Below are 14,335 nucleotides of genomic sequence, written 5' to 3'. Positions count from 1 at the left end.
CTTAGTGAGACCCTGCCTCAACATAGAAAATAAAAAGAGATGGGGATCTCAGTGGTTAAGTGCCCTGAGTTAAGAACCCAGTCCCGGGGTAGGGGTCGGGGGGCGGATCTAGGCAAAGATATATACACTGAATTATTTAGGAGAAATATACTAGGGCCTGAATTTGTTTTAAAACACATCCAAAAATAATATGAAAGACTAACGGATGATTACAGGGATGAACAAATCAATAGATAATGCGATTAAAAAAAAACGTTTGGCAAATGTTAATAGTAGAATCTATTGGTGAACATATAAAGAGTAAAATTCTTTCAACTTTATGGTATGTTTAAAATTTTCATAATATACATGTTGAACAGGGTGAGCAAATGAGATCACACTGCTAATTTTGAAATTTATGGAATTTGATTCAGAATAAAACACAAACTCCTCACCGCATAGCTGTGTGAAATCTGGGCCTTCCCTATCTCTTTGTTCTCATCCCATATCACCCTGCCCTCTGTCTTATACCAGTGATCTTGATTTTGTTCTTTAAGTATAACCAAACTAGTTGTCCCCAAAGTGTCGACACATGTACAGTTTCTACCTGGAACGCTCTTTTCCCAGATCTTCTCATTACTGCTCTTTCTCAGTTCTCTCTTGGTCACCTATGACTCTTCAGAGGCCTTTCCTTATCAACTAACCAAGACCAATGTACCAAATTACCTTCACTCATGATGATTTTTTTTTTGCACATCATTTATCTTCATTGAAATTATTTATTCATTGGTGAGCTTCCTAAACTCTAGAATCCTTCCCAATCCCTGCTTGGCGACAGGTAGCTGATAGTCCCTGGGAAATATTAACTAACTACCTACAAAACTAATTACCCAAGGAATATTTCCAACATAAGGGAAAAAAATCCAAACAAACTGAAAAGAATTACCTGAAAAATAAGAATTCAAAAGTAAGTAAAATAAATATATTTAATGACATTGGATATATTAGTAATATGAACCATAAAGTCATAAGAGTTGAAGAAATATTATAATTGAACTGAAATACAGTAAGTTAAGTAGGATGGGTACACTCAATAAGTAGATCAATAATCTTGAAGGTAAGCTGAAGGAACTCTCCTAGAAAGTATCAGAAAAGTTAAAGGGACTAAAAATATAAAAGAAGGACTATGAAATATGGAGAAGAGAAGTAGAAATGCCAAGCCCTCAAAAATAAAACTCTCAGAAAGAGAGAAAATGACAATTGGATGGGAGGAATCATTACCCTTTGCAGAAAATTTAAGATTCTATGAGAAGACACTTAAAAGGGTCTGAATAAGTGAAATGATATTCCATATATTGGGTAGGACAACTTAATTTTTCAAAGCCCTCAATTCTCATCAAGTTAATCTATAATTTAAAATTCATGCCAGGTGTAGTGGCATAACCTATAATCCCAGGGCCTTAAGCAACTCAAGACCCTGTCTCTAAATAAAATATTTTAAAAGACTGGTGATGTGGCTTAGTTATTAAGCACCTCTGGATTCAATCCCTAGTACAAAAAAAAAAATATGCCAGTGAAAATTCCAGACAGATTTTACTAAGATTCAATGAAGTAATACTCTAAAGCAACTTTGAAAAAAAAAGAGAGAGAGAGAGAGAGAGAATTTTCTTGTTAGGTATTACAATATATTATGGTGCAAAAACACATTAAAGTGAAATAGGAAGTGGAATGATGTACTGGAATAGCTAATTCAGAAATAGATATAGCACACGTGAGGATTTAGTATCTGATGAAAAGGCATAAATCCATGAGGACAAGAACGACTACTGTGGTCACTGTCGGTGGAAAACTGTGTCACTCAGTGAGCAAAAGACCTAACACCCCAAACAACAGAGATCATAGAGGGATTAAAGACCCAAAATTGAAATACACTTTAGACAGGAGGGTGAAGGAAAATCCTTATGAACAAAGGAAAAGAACTTCTCAGACAGAACTTTCAATACTGAACCAGAAAATAAAATTTTATTAAATCAAAAGTGAAGATGTCTTTCCAGTTAATATCATTGTCAACAAAGTAAGCAAATAAGTATCAGATTGAGGGGCTGGGGATGTGGCTCAAGCGGTAGCGCGCTCGCCTGGAATGCGTGCAACCCGGGTTCGATCCTCAGCACCACATACCAACAAAGATGTTGTGTCTGCCGAGAACTAAAAAAAAAAATATTAAAAAATCTCTCTCTCTCTCTCTCCTCTCTTACTCTCTCTTAAAAAAAAAAGTATCAGATTGAGAGATATATGTGCAATTTGTAAACTGTGCAAAGATCTAATATCTGAAACAGACAAAAGAATTCTTTCAAAAACAAAAAGAAAGGGTTAAGTTATAAACAGGAAATTCACAGAAGAAACCAAACTTATCAGTATGCAGAGAGATCGTTATTTCCATTTGATTGACAAATAGCACTTTATTTCCATTAGATTGGCAAAGATTAGCAACCAGAATAATGATACATTTTTGAGAGGGATGTGGTGATATAGAACTCCCTGTTCAGCTAGCCAGAGTGGAAACTGGTGCATACTTTCTGGAGGGAAATCTGTCAGTCACACAATCTACAATGAAGGAGGGTTCATTACAGTATTATTTGTCACTAAGGGAAATTGAAGACCATCTCACTGCCTCCCACCAGGGGAATAGTTAAGTTCAATGTAATAGATGACCAGTAAGGACTACTTGCCATATTTAGATGAACCATGCTAATTAGCACATATATATAAATATATACATATATATACACACGTATACACACACACACACATATATATAAATATATACGTATATATATATACGTATACACACACACACACACACACATACATGTATATAAATATATATACACACAGAGAGGAGGGATAGAAGGGAGGGGAGGAAAAGGAGGAAGGAGTGGATTTCTACAAATTAAAAAAATAACAATAAATGAATCCAGTCCACACATAACACTGGGACAAGAATATAAATGGAGGTCTGCATATATCTACTGTTATGGTTTGGATATGAGATGTCCTCCAAAAGCCCACGTGTAAGACAATGCAAGATAAGGTTTGGAGGAGAAATGATTGGATTGTGAGTCTTAACTCAGTGGATTAATCCCAGATGGGATTAACTGAGTGGTAACTAGAGGCACATGGGGTGCAGCTGGAGAAAGTGGTTAATTGGGGGCGTGGCTATGGAGCATATATTTTATATCACAGCTGGAGTCTCTCTCTCTGCTTCTTTATCACCATGATGTGAGCTGCTTCCCTCCACCACATTCTCCTGCCATGATATTCGGCCTCACCTCAAGCCCGGAGGAATGGAGCCAGCCTTCTTGGACTAAAACCTCTGAAACCGTGAGCCCTCAAATGAACTTTTCCTCCCCTACAGATCCTTTAGTCAGTGCTGGTCAGATCCTTTAGTCACATCAGTGAAAAAGCTGATGAAAACATCTACCAATTTAAAAGTTACAAATCAGATGGATAAATTACTAAGTAAATTCTATAATTCTTTTATTTGAAGGATAACTCCTTAATGATAAATTTTGAAGATATTTTTAGTTATAAATGGACACAATACTTTTATTTTATTTACTTACTTATGTGTTGCTGATAAAATTTTAAAACATGCCAAGATATGCTTAGATACATATGACTAAAAGCTGGCAAAAGTCAACTACAGGTTGGGGAAAAGTTGCACATCTCTATTTTGTTGTTGAGCCAACAATGTTTGAGTAATTATCTAATATTACAGACAATTCTTGAGCTGTTATGAGTAACTGTTGCCAATAATATGTTACTTTGCAAATCCTTCTTCAGCCATGATTTGAACAGTCAGAAGTGAGAAATGGGCACAAAGAGAAATCAAACAAATATTCACTACTGGAAACAATATTTGATGTAGCCAGAATCTATGACATTCATACTGTCTGAGAGCAAAGATTTGACAAGTTAATTTGTCTTTTCTCCTAGCTAAGATTTGCCACTGTTCAGATCCTCCCTGCACTGCAAACAACCTGTTTTGGTATTGGCAAAAACACAATAAACAATGTTTCACTGTATTTCAACATAGATGATACAGGCAAGAGATACTGAGTCACACTACTTTCCCCGGGGGTTATTAGGAGGGTGTGCATTGAGGGTTACAGGTAGTGCTCTGCCAGCCCTGAGCACAGATGCTGAGTGAAAGAGGTACTGGGTATTATTAAATAAATTTCTTTTCATGATATTCAGAACCCTCTAACATGGGATTTAGGTCAAGAATCGAGAATCAAAGAATGACAGGTAGGATACAGAATAAACATAGTATCAGAGTTCCTACAGGAGGGAGTTGAATGGAATTAGCAAATGCAGTGAAAACAGATTAGATAAATGATAGATAAAACAAAAGAGGATCCTAATCATACAAAAATGATGGTTTGCCATAGCAAAACAATTATTAACATAAGCTTCTCTACTTGTGGTTCAATAAAGGAGGAGAGAAATGAGTAAAAATGAACCAAGTATTGTTTGAGTTTTGGGTGTTTCTTAGTAGCATTTTTTTTCTGACAAAATCCCGAGACCACAAAATTATATCCTTCACATTTGGTTTGTACAGCATGATGTAAATCTTGTTATTTTTGCAGAAATATATGAGTGCTTCATCAGTTTTTCTGAGTACATGTCTTAATCCTTTGATGTGCAAATCAAACTTTTTTGAAGTACTGATTACTTCATCATCTGGGTAGATATTTGTCATCTTTTAATGTTATCTGATTTAATTGTGCCTAATGTTCTTTTTGTTTTTGCTATAGTGTTGAAAAGTTCTTCAACTTTGTGCTCAACAACTGCATGCAATCCTATGATTTTTGTAGAATTTGAAATTTCACTTTGCATTTGATTTGCATTTTATTATGGCATCCAAAATGAGTAAGGAGCTTATGGAAAAGTCATATGATATTTTATAAAATCCTCAGTGATGGAGCTGGAGTTGTGGCTCTGTGGTAGAGCACTTGCCTGGCATGTGTGAGGCCCTGGGTTTGATCCTCAGCACTGCATATAAATAAATAAAAGATCCATTTACAACTAAAAAATATATTTTTAAAAAAATCCTCAGTGATGTTAACAGGAAGAGAAACACAACTGGAGATTAATTTTGTAAACACAAGTTCATTAGTAAATATTTTCATGTTATAAGGATTCTTGCTTTTCTACTGCAAATTTTTTACCTTTCTCTGAGGATTTGCTTAATTGGTAGTGAGTGAGGACTGCCTAGGTGGTTATCTCAGGTTCCTTTAGTGGATGTTATTAAACTAATTGATCCAGCTGGCAGAATGTTGAATTGTGATTCTCCTTGAGCTGCAGAAGTATTGATCTCCTTTAATATATGTATTTTTTATTGTCAAGTAATTGCAACTCTTTTCCAATATTGCTAGATCTGACAGTGAGAAGAGTTATGGTATTTTAAGTGAGATTGCCATAGGGACACTAAAGGAAGAATTTAAAAGAACACAGCCTAGAAAAGCAGTCCCCTGTGTGAATAGGGCTGGCTGAGAAGAGATCACAATGACTGCAGGTTCAAAGGGAAGAATGTCATCGAACTTGCTCAGCCAGACTGCAAGCAGCACATTCGGATGAAAATAGGAGGAATGTATACTAGAAATACAAAAAATATTCCACTAATTAGCACAGTTCTAGATTAAAATAAAAATCTTCCAACCCGTACAAGGTTTTTTGTTTTGTTTGGGTTTTTTTTTTCTTTTCTTTTCTTTTTTTTTTTTTTTTGTTATGTTCACCAAAACTATTTGCCTTCTGTTGGTCTTATTCAAGTCCTATCATCCCATTTCATTTACTTATTTAGACATTCATTAAAGTCTCAATTATTTAACAGCTGACTATGGAAACAGTTGAATTTCTTGAGTTCCTTTAACCTTCTTCTCTTCCATTGCATATTGAGTAATTCTTTCCTGAAACCCAAGGGGATACCAAGAAGCAAAAACATTAACTAATAGTGGAGTTTTATTTTTAAAAAGCCAAGTAAAAGTTTTATGAAAAGAAAATTGTATAATAGTTTATTAGAACTCCCCAGAGAAACAGAACCAATAGGATGTGGAGAGAGAATAGAGAAAGAATTATTTTAAATGATTAGCTCATACAGTTGGGGAGACTGGCAGGTTGAGAATCTGCAACTTAGGCCAGCAGGCTGCAGACCCAAGGAAGAGCTATAGCTGGAGTCTAAGGCTGTCCACCCACAAAATTCCCTTCTCTTCAGGGTGTAGGAGAAGTAGGCTGTTGGGGGGATTGGTACTTTTTCTTTTAAGACCCTCAATTTATTGAATGAGGCCCATCTACATTATGGAACATAAATCAGATTGTTAATTTCATCTAAAATATACCTTCACAGAAAATTCTAGAATAATATTTGACCAAATATCTTGGTACAACAGCCTAGCCAAATTGACACATAAAATTACCTACCACACATGCAAGTAGTCATCACAGCTATCACATGATATTTAACAAAATGTAATTACTATTTGGTGTGGCAAAGGAACTTACCTAGAATATCAGTTAAACTTCAATAGGAATCTACCTTGGAGACCAGGATCCTCATAATTGCTTAACCTTTAAAAATAGGAATAAGTTTTTTTTTTTGTTTTTTTTTTTTGCTCCTCAGATTATTGTGAGCATTTCATGTTTATAATGTAATGCCATCTAGGTATTCAATAAATATTACCTGAACATTTTTTAAATTAAAATATATTGAGACTTCCTTAACCTTCTTTTTTCTTTCTTTTTTTTTTCTTTTTTTATCTTCTTTTTATACTATGAATTGAACCCAGAGGTGCTTTATCACTGAACTACATCCCCAGCCATTTTTATTTTTTTATTTTTAATATTTTTAATTGTAAATGGTTTATTTATTTATTTGTTTGTTTGTTTGTTTGTTTATCTATTTATTTATATGCAGTGCTGAGGATCAAACCCAGGGCCTCACACATAACAGGCAAGTGCTCTACAACTGAGCCACAACTCCAACCCTTTTCTTTTTATTTTGAGGCAGGGCCTTTCTAAATTTCTGAAGCTGTCCTTGAACTTGCAATCTTCCTGCCTCCGCCTACCAAGTTGTTGGGATTACAGGTGTGTACCACCATGGTCAGCTTTTCTTTAACCTTCATATTTTATAATTGAAACATATTGAAAATCATATTTTATACTTGAAATAATTACAAAGTAAATATCTTTTATATTTCCCCTTCAAGTAATCTTAGAAAATTAGCATGCATTCTTTAAAATGTATTCTTAGAAGAAATATCAGAAGGAGTCAAGCCCAGTGGTGCAGGCTTGTAATCCTAACTACTTGGGAGACTGAGGCAGGAGGATCACAAGTTTGAAGGAGTCCGAGACCCTAGAAGCAGAAGCCAGTGGGCAATTGATGGCCAACCACCCGGGCCACTTATCCCTACAGGGGCAGGAATTTGTGCTGTCCTGCCTCAGAGAACAAACTCATCTATTGCAGGCCTACCCTGGATTTCTGCCTTTGGAAACAAGGAAAGTCTGGTAGAGAACAGCATGGAATTTCCAGAGATGTCTCATTTCAAAATTTCACAAAGAATGAGAACCACATGGACTTCTTGGAGGGAGAGTGAACTGGCCTGAGTTTAAGATGATATGTGCCCAACCTGTAACTAGCACCAAGGATGCCAGGTGGCAGAAGGTCTTGGATGAGCACAGCCCTTCCCTGATAACTAGGTGGACCTGTGGTTCCTGGAAAAGCTCCAGAAGAACCTCTGTGCCCACAAATATCAATTTTGGGCTGTGGTCTCCACGGGTCCAGTGTGGTGATACAACAGCTGGGCAGTGTCAGTGTTTCGTGGTCATTTGGTGGTATATGGACCAGGGTCTTCTGGACCCCCCACTGGCTTTTTAGAACTGGCCTGACATCTTCATTGATTGGTTATGTTTTGTTGGATTTCATTGATGGGGGCCAAGGGTGGAAGAAGGGCAGACGGACCCAGTGGGCTGACCTGCAGGGTGCCCGGGGCTTCACTACTTTCACTTACGGTTTTTCACCAGGGCTGAAGACTCTGACAGAGTCCATTAGCACTGACACCATCTATGCCATGCCAGTCTTCATGCTGTTGGGCCACCTCATCTTCTTTGACTGTGCGGCCAAGGCCGCCATTGTATCCAGCATGGCCATCTTCTCTTCTGTCTGCCTGGCCTCACTTTTTCCCTGGTCCTTGCATGCCCCTCTATCATGGTGACATTTCCTGTCCAGATTTTTGCACTGTGGCCCATGTTACAGAAGAAACTGAATGCCTGTATTTCCCACAGCTATGTGTGTGGGGGGTGGGGAGAGTCACACTGCTTTTTGCGTTTTCAGCCTTCTGAGGCCTGCGGTCCATTAGTGCTGTGGGGACCATACTCTTGGCTCTTCTGCTGGTTTCCATCTCCTGTCTCTGCCCTTTCTACCTCATTCCCCTGCAGCTCTTTAAAGAAAACACCCCTGGGCCTTGAGATGAAGCTGAAATCAAAGAAGACTTGTCCAGGTTCCTCAGCTAAGTGAGGGACCCCCTTACATTGTTAAGGCAGCTGGTACACTGGCATCCTAACCAGCACAAACTCTGAAGGCAGAGCCCATTCTGTAAGCAGCAGGCTGATGTGCCTGAGAGAACAGAGATCAAAAGAAAAAATAACCAAAGGCTTGGGTGGCTAAAGATACTTTCCCTTTCTGCCATTTTATGATTAATGGAAAGGGATTCTGGTGCCCTCTTGAAATATTGCCTCTCATTTGTTATTCACTATAACAAATGAGGTGATGTGGTCTCTATTTAAAAGTAACAATGCAAAAAAAAAAGGAGGAGGAGGAGGAGGAGAAGGAGAGGGGGTGGGGGAAGGAGGGAGAGGGGTAGGAAAGAGAAGGAGAAGAAAAGAATAACCGAATAAAAACAAATTAATTTCAGTATATCTAAAAAGAACAAATAAAATTTTAAAAATTATTTTCATAGCTTGGCTGCCTTGTTACTTTGGGGGCTCAGGCTTTCACATTATAAAAGTAATATATGGTTAACAAAAAAATTAAGAAAATAAAGTATTAAGAAGAAGATAATAGTCCATCAAATCTCCTGGTTCTCTCTCTTTCTCTGTCCATTTGCGCACACACCCTAGAATACTAAAGTGGAAACTACAATTAAAGACTCAAGAAAGAAATCAGACATAAAAATTTAAGTTATGAGAGAGTCGCCAAGATGCAAATTCCAAAGGAACTAGTCAAGAATTACACATTCACCCTTACTCCCTTCCCAATTAGAAAGGAGTGGACATTTGTGGGGAAGATTTATTTGAAGAGAGCTACTCGGGCAAGAGGTCACAGCAAGCCCTGAAGCATAAATCAGTGCCCTGGGCACTAGCCTGCTCTGCTCACCCTGGCTTCAGGCATGTCAAAGGCCCACAGGTAATTATGTTCCATAATTAGATCCCCAGTACCAAATCCCTGGATTTAGAACCTTCTTTAATTGAACAGCATGTCTGGGCCAGACTTTATTTTATTTTATTTTATTTTTATTGGTTGTTCACAACATTACAAAGCTCTTGACATATCATATTTCATACATTAGAATCAAGTGGGTTATGAACTCCCATTTTTACCCCAAATACAGATTGCAGAATCACATCGGTTGCACATCACATTTTTACATACTGCCATATTAGTGACTGTTGTATTCTGCTACCTTTCCTAACCTCTACTATCCCCCTTCCCCTCCCCTCCCATCTTCTCTCTCTACCCCGTCTACTGTAATTCATTTCCCTCCATGTTTGTTATCCCATTCCCCCCATAACCTCTTATATGTAATTTTGTGTAACAATGAGGGGCTCCCTCCATTTCCATGTGATTTCCCTTTTTTTCTCCCTTTCCCTCCCACCTCATGACTCTGTTTAATGTTAGTCTTTTCTTCCTGCTCTTCCTCCCTGTTCTGTTCTTAGTTGCTCTCATTATGTCAAAGAAGACATTGGTATTTGTTTTTTAGGGATTGGCTAGCTTCACTAAGCATAATCTGCTCTAGTGCCATCCATTTCCCTGCAAATTCCATGATTTTGTCATTTTTTAGTGCTGCATAATACTCCATGGTGTATAAATGCCACATTTTTTTATCCATTCATCTATTGAAGGGCATCTGGGTTGATTCCACAATCTATCAATTGTAAATTGTGCTGCTATGAACATCGATGTGGCAGTATCCTTGTAGTGTGCTCTTTTAAGGTCTTCAGGAAATAGTCCGAGAAGGGCAATAGCTGGGTCAAATGGTGGTTCCATTCCCAGCTTTCCCAGGAATCTCCATACTGCTTTCCAAATTGGCCACACCCGTTTGCAGTCCCACCAGCAGTGTACAAGAGTACCCTTTTCCCCACATCCTCGCCAGCACTCATTGTTGTTTGACTCCATCATGGCTGCCAATCTTACTGGGGTGAGGTGGTATCTTAGGGTGGTTTTGATTTGCATTTCCTTGACTGCTAGAGATGGTGAGCATAGACAAAGACAACTCAAAGAAAGAAAACTACAGACCAATATCTCTGATGAACCTAGATGCAAAAATCCTCAATAAAATTCTGGCGAATCGGATACAAAGGCACATTAAAAAAATTGTGCACCATGATCAAGTAGGATTCATCCCTGGGATGCAAGGATGGTTCAATATACGGAAATCAATAAATGTTATTCACCACATCAATAGACTTAAAGATAAGAACCATATGATCATCTCGATAGACGCAGAGAAAGCATTCGACAAAGTACAGCATCCCTTTATGTTCAAAACATTAGAAAAACTAGGGATAACAGGAACTTACCTCGACATTGTAAAAGCTATCTATGCTAAGCCTCAGGCTAGCATCATTCTGAATGGAGAAAAATTGAAGGCATTCCCTCTAAAATCTGGAACAAGACAGGGATGCCCCCTATCACCACTTCTATTCAATATAGTTCTCGAAACACTGGCCAGAGCAATTAGACGAAAGAAATTAAAGGCATAAAAATAGGAAAAGAAGAACTTAAATTATCACTATTTGCAGATGACATGATTCTATACCTAGAAGACCCAAAAGGGTCTACAAAAAAACTACTAGAACTAATAAATGAATTCAGCAAAGTGGCAGGATATAAAATCAACACGCATAAATCAAAGGCATTCCTGTATATCAGCGACAAAACTTCTGAAACGGAAATGAGGAAAAACACTCCATTCACAATATCCTCAAAAAAAATAAAATACTTGGGAATCAACCTAACAAAAGAGGTGAAAGACCTATACAATGAAAACTACAGAACCCTAAAGAGAGAAATAGAAGAGGATCTTAGAAGATGGAAAAATATACCTTGTTCATGGATAGGCAGAACTAACATCATCAAAATGGCGATATTACCAAAAGTTCTCTATAGGTTTAATGCAATGCCAATCAAAATCCCAATGGCATTTCTTGTAGAAATAGATAAAGCAATCGTGAAATTCATATGGAAAAATAAAAGACCCAGAATAGCAAAAACAATTCTAAGCAGGAATTGTGAATCAGGTGGTATAGCGATACCAGATTTCAAACTATATTACAGAGCAATAGTGACAAAAACAGCATGGTACTGGTACCAGAACAGGTGGGTGGACCAATGGTACAGAATAGAGGACACAGAGACTAATCCACAAAGCTACAACTATCTTATATTTGATAAAGGAGCTAAAAACATGCAATGGAGAAAGGATAGCATCTTCAACAAATGGTGTTGGGAAAACTGGAAATCCACATGCAACAAAATGAAACTGAATCCCCTCCTCTCGCCATGCACAAAAGTCAACTCAAAGTGGATCAAGGAGCTAGATATCAAATCAGAGACTCTCTGTCTGATAGAAGAAAAAGTAGGCTCCGATCTACAGATTGTGGGGTTGGGCTCAAAATTCCTTAATAGGACACCCATAGCACAAGAGTTAATAACATGAATCAACAAATGGGACTTTCTTAAACTGAAAAGTTTTTTCTCAGCAAGAGAAACAATAAGAGAGGTAAATAGGGAGCCTACATCCTGGGAACAAATTTTTACTCCTCACACTTCAGATAGAGCCCTAATATCCAGAGTATACAAAGAACTCAAAAAATTAGACAATAAGAAAACAAATAACCCAATCAACAAATGGGCCAAGGACATGAACAAACACTTCACAGAGGAGGACATACAATCAATCAACAAGTACATGAAAAAATGGGCCAGACTTTAAAATGACAATGGCCTCATGGTGACAGCTACACGCAACCTCTGTTCTGCATTGTTTAATCCCTATGGAGGTAAATCACTAAGTGATGTGGAATTTGGGGTTTTTCTGTTGTTTTTCTTGTTTTGTTTTTGCAGTGTTGGTGCAGTGTGAGGAAGAAAGGGACCTGTTCAAACAAATCTCTCCTTCCTAGATTTAGCAGGGCTGGCAGACCACTGGCAAAGCATTTATGTACCAGGAATCAACAGGCAACGTACGGTAGTGTGTGTTGCCCAAAACTCAGCCATCACTCTGGCCTTCTCTGCCTGCTTGTGAACTACTTTTTCAATTTCATAAAATGGGGAAAGACATACTCTACTGCACCAAGCAACAAAAGAGGCAGCAGTCTGAAATTTTCTCAAGGATAGCTCAACTGCTAATTCATTCCCTGGTGAAAATTCCTGGTACATATTGAGTTTAACTACTCAAGGGACTGAAAACAGAGCTCATTATCTATCTGCCTTACTTTTCTTTGACTATTGATTATTTTTTCTTTTTAAGTGGAAACTGTAGCTCAAAGTTTTCTTGAAAGAAAACATCAGATAACACACTACCTTAGATTTATCAGAGCTAAACTATAAGACTGAAATAGTTAAAGGCCTTTCAGAGACCAGATACACATCGTCGTCATTGGATTTCTAAGTCACCCCAGTGACCCTAAGAATCTTGCTTTATTACAATTTCCTTAAAAAGTATGTTCCTTCTTCAAATTTGAAAAAACAAACAAGCAAAAAAAAAAAAAAAAAAAAAACCTGCCACACCACAAGGGTCTGGTTTACAAGCTTACAGTCCTATAAATGGAACTTCAACTTGCAGCAGCCTATTATCCTTTCTGCCAACGCTCAGTTTATTTTAAACTCACCAATGGAGAGAATTTTCACACTAACCACTTCCCACCTCCTCCCCACAGCCCTGAAGTACAGGAGATGGAACCCAGGGCCTTGCACATATTAGGCAAGTGTTGACCCCTGAGCTACACCTCCTCTTGAATCACAGTAAAGAGCCCTCCTGGGATTGCTTTCTTGTATGCTGGGCAATGCACACAGTTTTCACTTCAGCTGTGTAATGTCCCCTAACCCCTCAATTTTTAGCCTCCCCTTATATCTCTGCCTGAAGTATACTTTTCCAAAAGAACTCTATTTTCCTTAAATAAATGAAATTAAACTGGGCAGTAGTACATGCAAATAATCCCAGTGACTTGAGGGGCTACAACAGAAGGATCACAAGTTTGAGAACAACTTCAGCAACTTATCAAGGTCCTAAGCAACTTAGAGACTCTGTCTCAAAGAATAAAAAAGGACTGGAGATAGCTTAGTGATAAAGCACCCCGGAGTTCAATCCCCAGTGTCAAAAACAAAACAAAATAAATGAAATTTAAATGAACCAAGCTGAACATCTGTTTCACGTTTGACTAATCATTGTGGTACTGTCACCAACACATAAATCTTATTAATAATACCTACCCAACTGCAAATTGGTGCAACCACTCTGGAAAGCAGTATGAAGAATACTCAAAAAACTAGGAATGGAACTGGAATTTGACCCAGTTATACCACTCCTGAGTATATATCCAAAGTATTTAAATCAGCCTACTATAGTGATGCTATGTTTATAGCAACTCAATTCACAATGGCTAAGCTATGGAACCAACTTAGGTGTTCTTCCACAGATGGATTAAGAAAATGTGGTATATACACACAATGGAATATTATTCAGCCATAAAAAGAAATGACTTTACTATATTTCTGGGAAGTGGAAGGATCTAGAAACTGTCATGCTAACTGAATAAGCCAATCCCCCCAAACCAAAAGCCAAATGTGCTTTCTCTAATATGTTGATGCTAACACACAGCAAGTGGGGGTGAGGAAGAACAGAAGTTCAGTGGATTAGACAAAGGGGAATGAAGGGAAGGGAGTGGGAACAGGAATAGGAAAGGCAGTAGAATGAGTCTGACATAATTTCCTATGTACATATATGAATACACCACAGTGAATCTCCACATCATGCACAACCACAAGACTGGGATCCTAATTAGAACACTATGTACTCTACTG

The 14,335-nt window shown here is 37.8% G+C and overlaps 1 pseudogene across 1 annotated transcript; it reads left to right on the top strand.

Annotated features, from left to right (window-relative positions):
* Positions 1-7,648: 7,648 nt before the first annotated feature.
* LOC308655073 (phosphatidylinositol N-acetylglucosaminyltransferase subunit C-like) lies at positions 7,649-8,547 on the top strand (annotated as a pseudogene). Its single transcript has one exon. The product of its transcript is annotated as a phosphatidylinositol N-acetylglucosaminyltransferase subunit C-like (transcript).
* The last annotated feature ends 5,788 nt before the right edge of the window (positions 8,548-14,335 follow it).

Source organism: Spermophilus citellus, assembly GCF_964194105.1.
Source record: "Spermophilus citellus genome assembly, chromosome: 8".
In the NCBI taxonomy this organism is placed as follows: Eukaryota; Metazoa; Chordata; class Mammalia; order Rodentia; family Sciuridae; genus Spermophilus; species Spermophilus citellus.
This window is presented reverse-complemented; position numbering and strand designations above follow the sequence as displayed.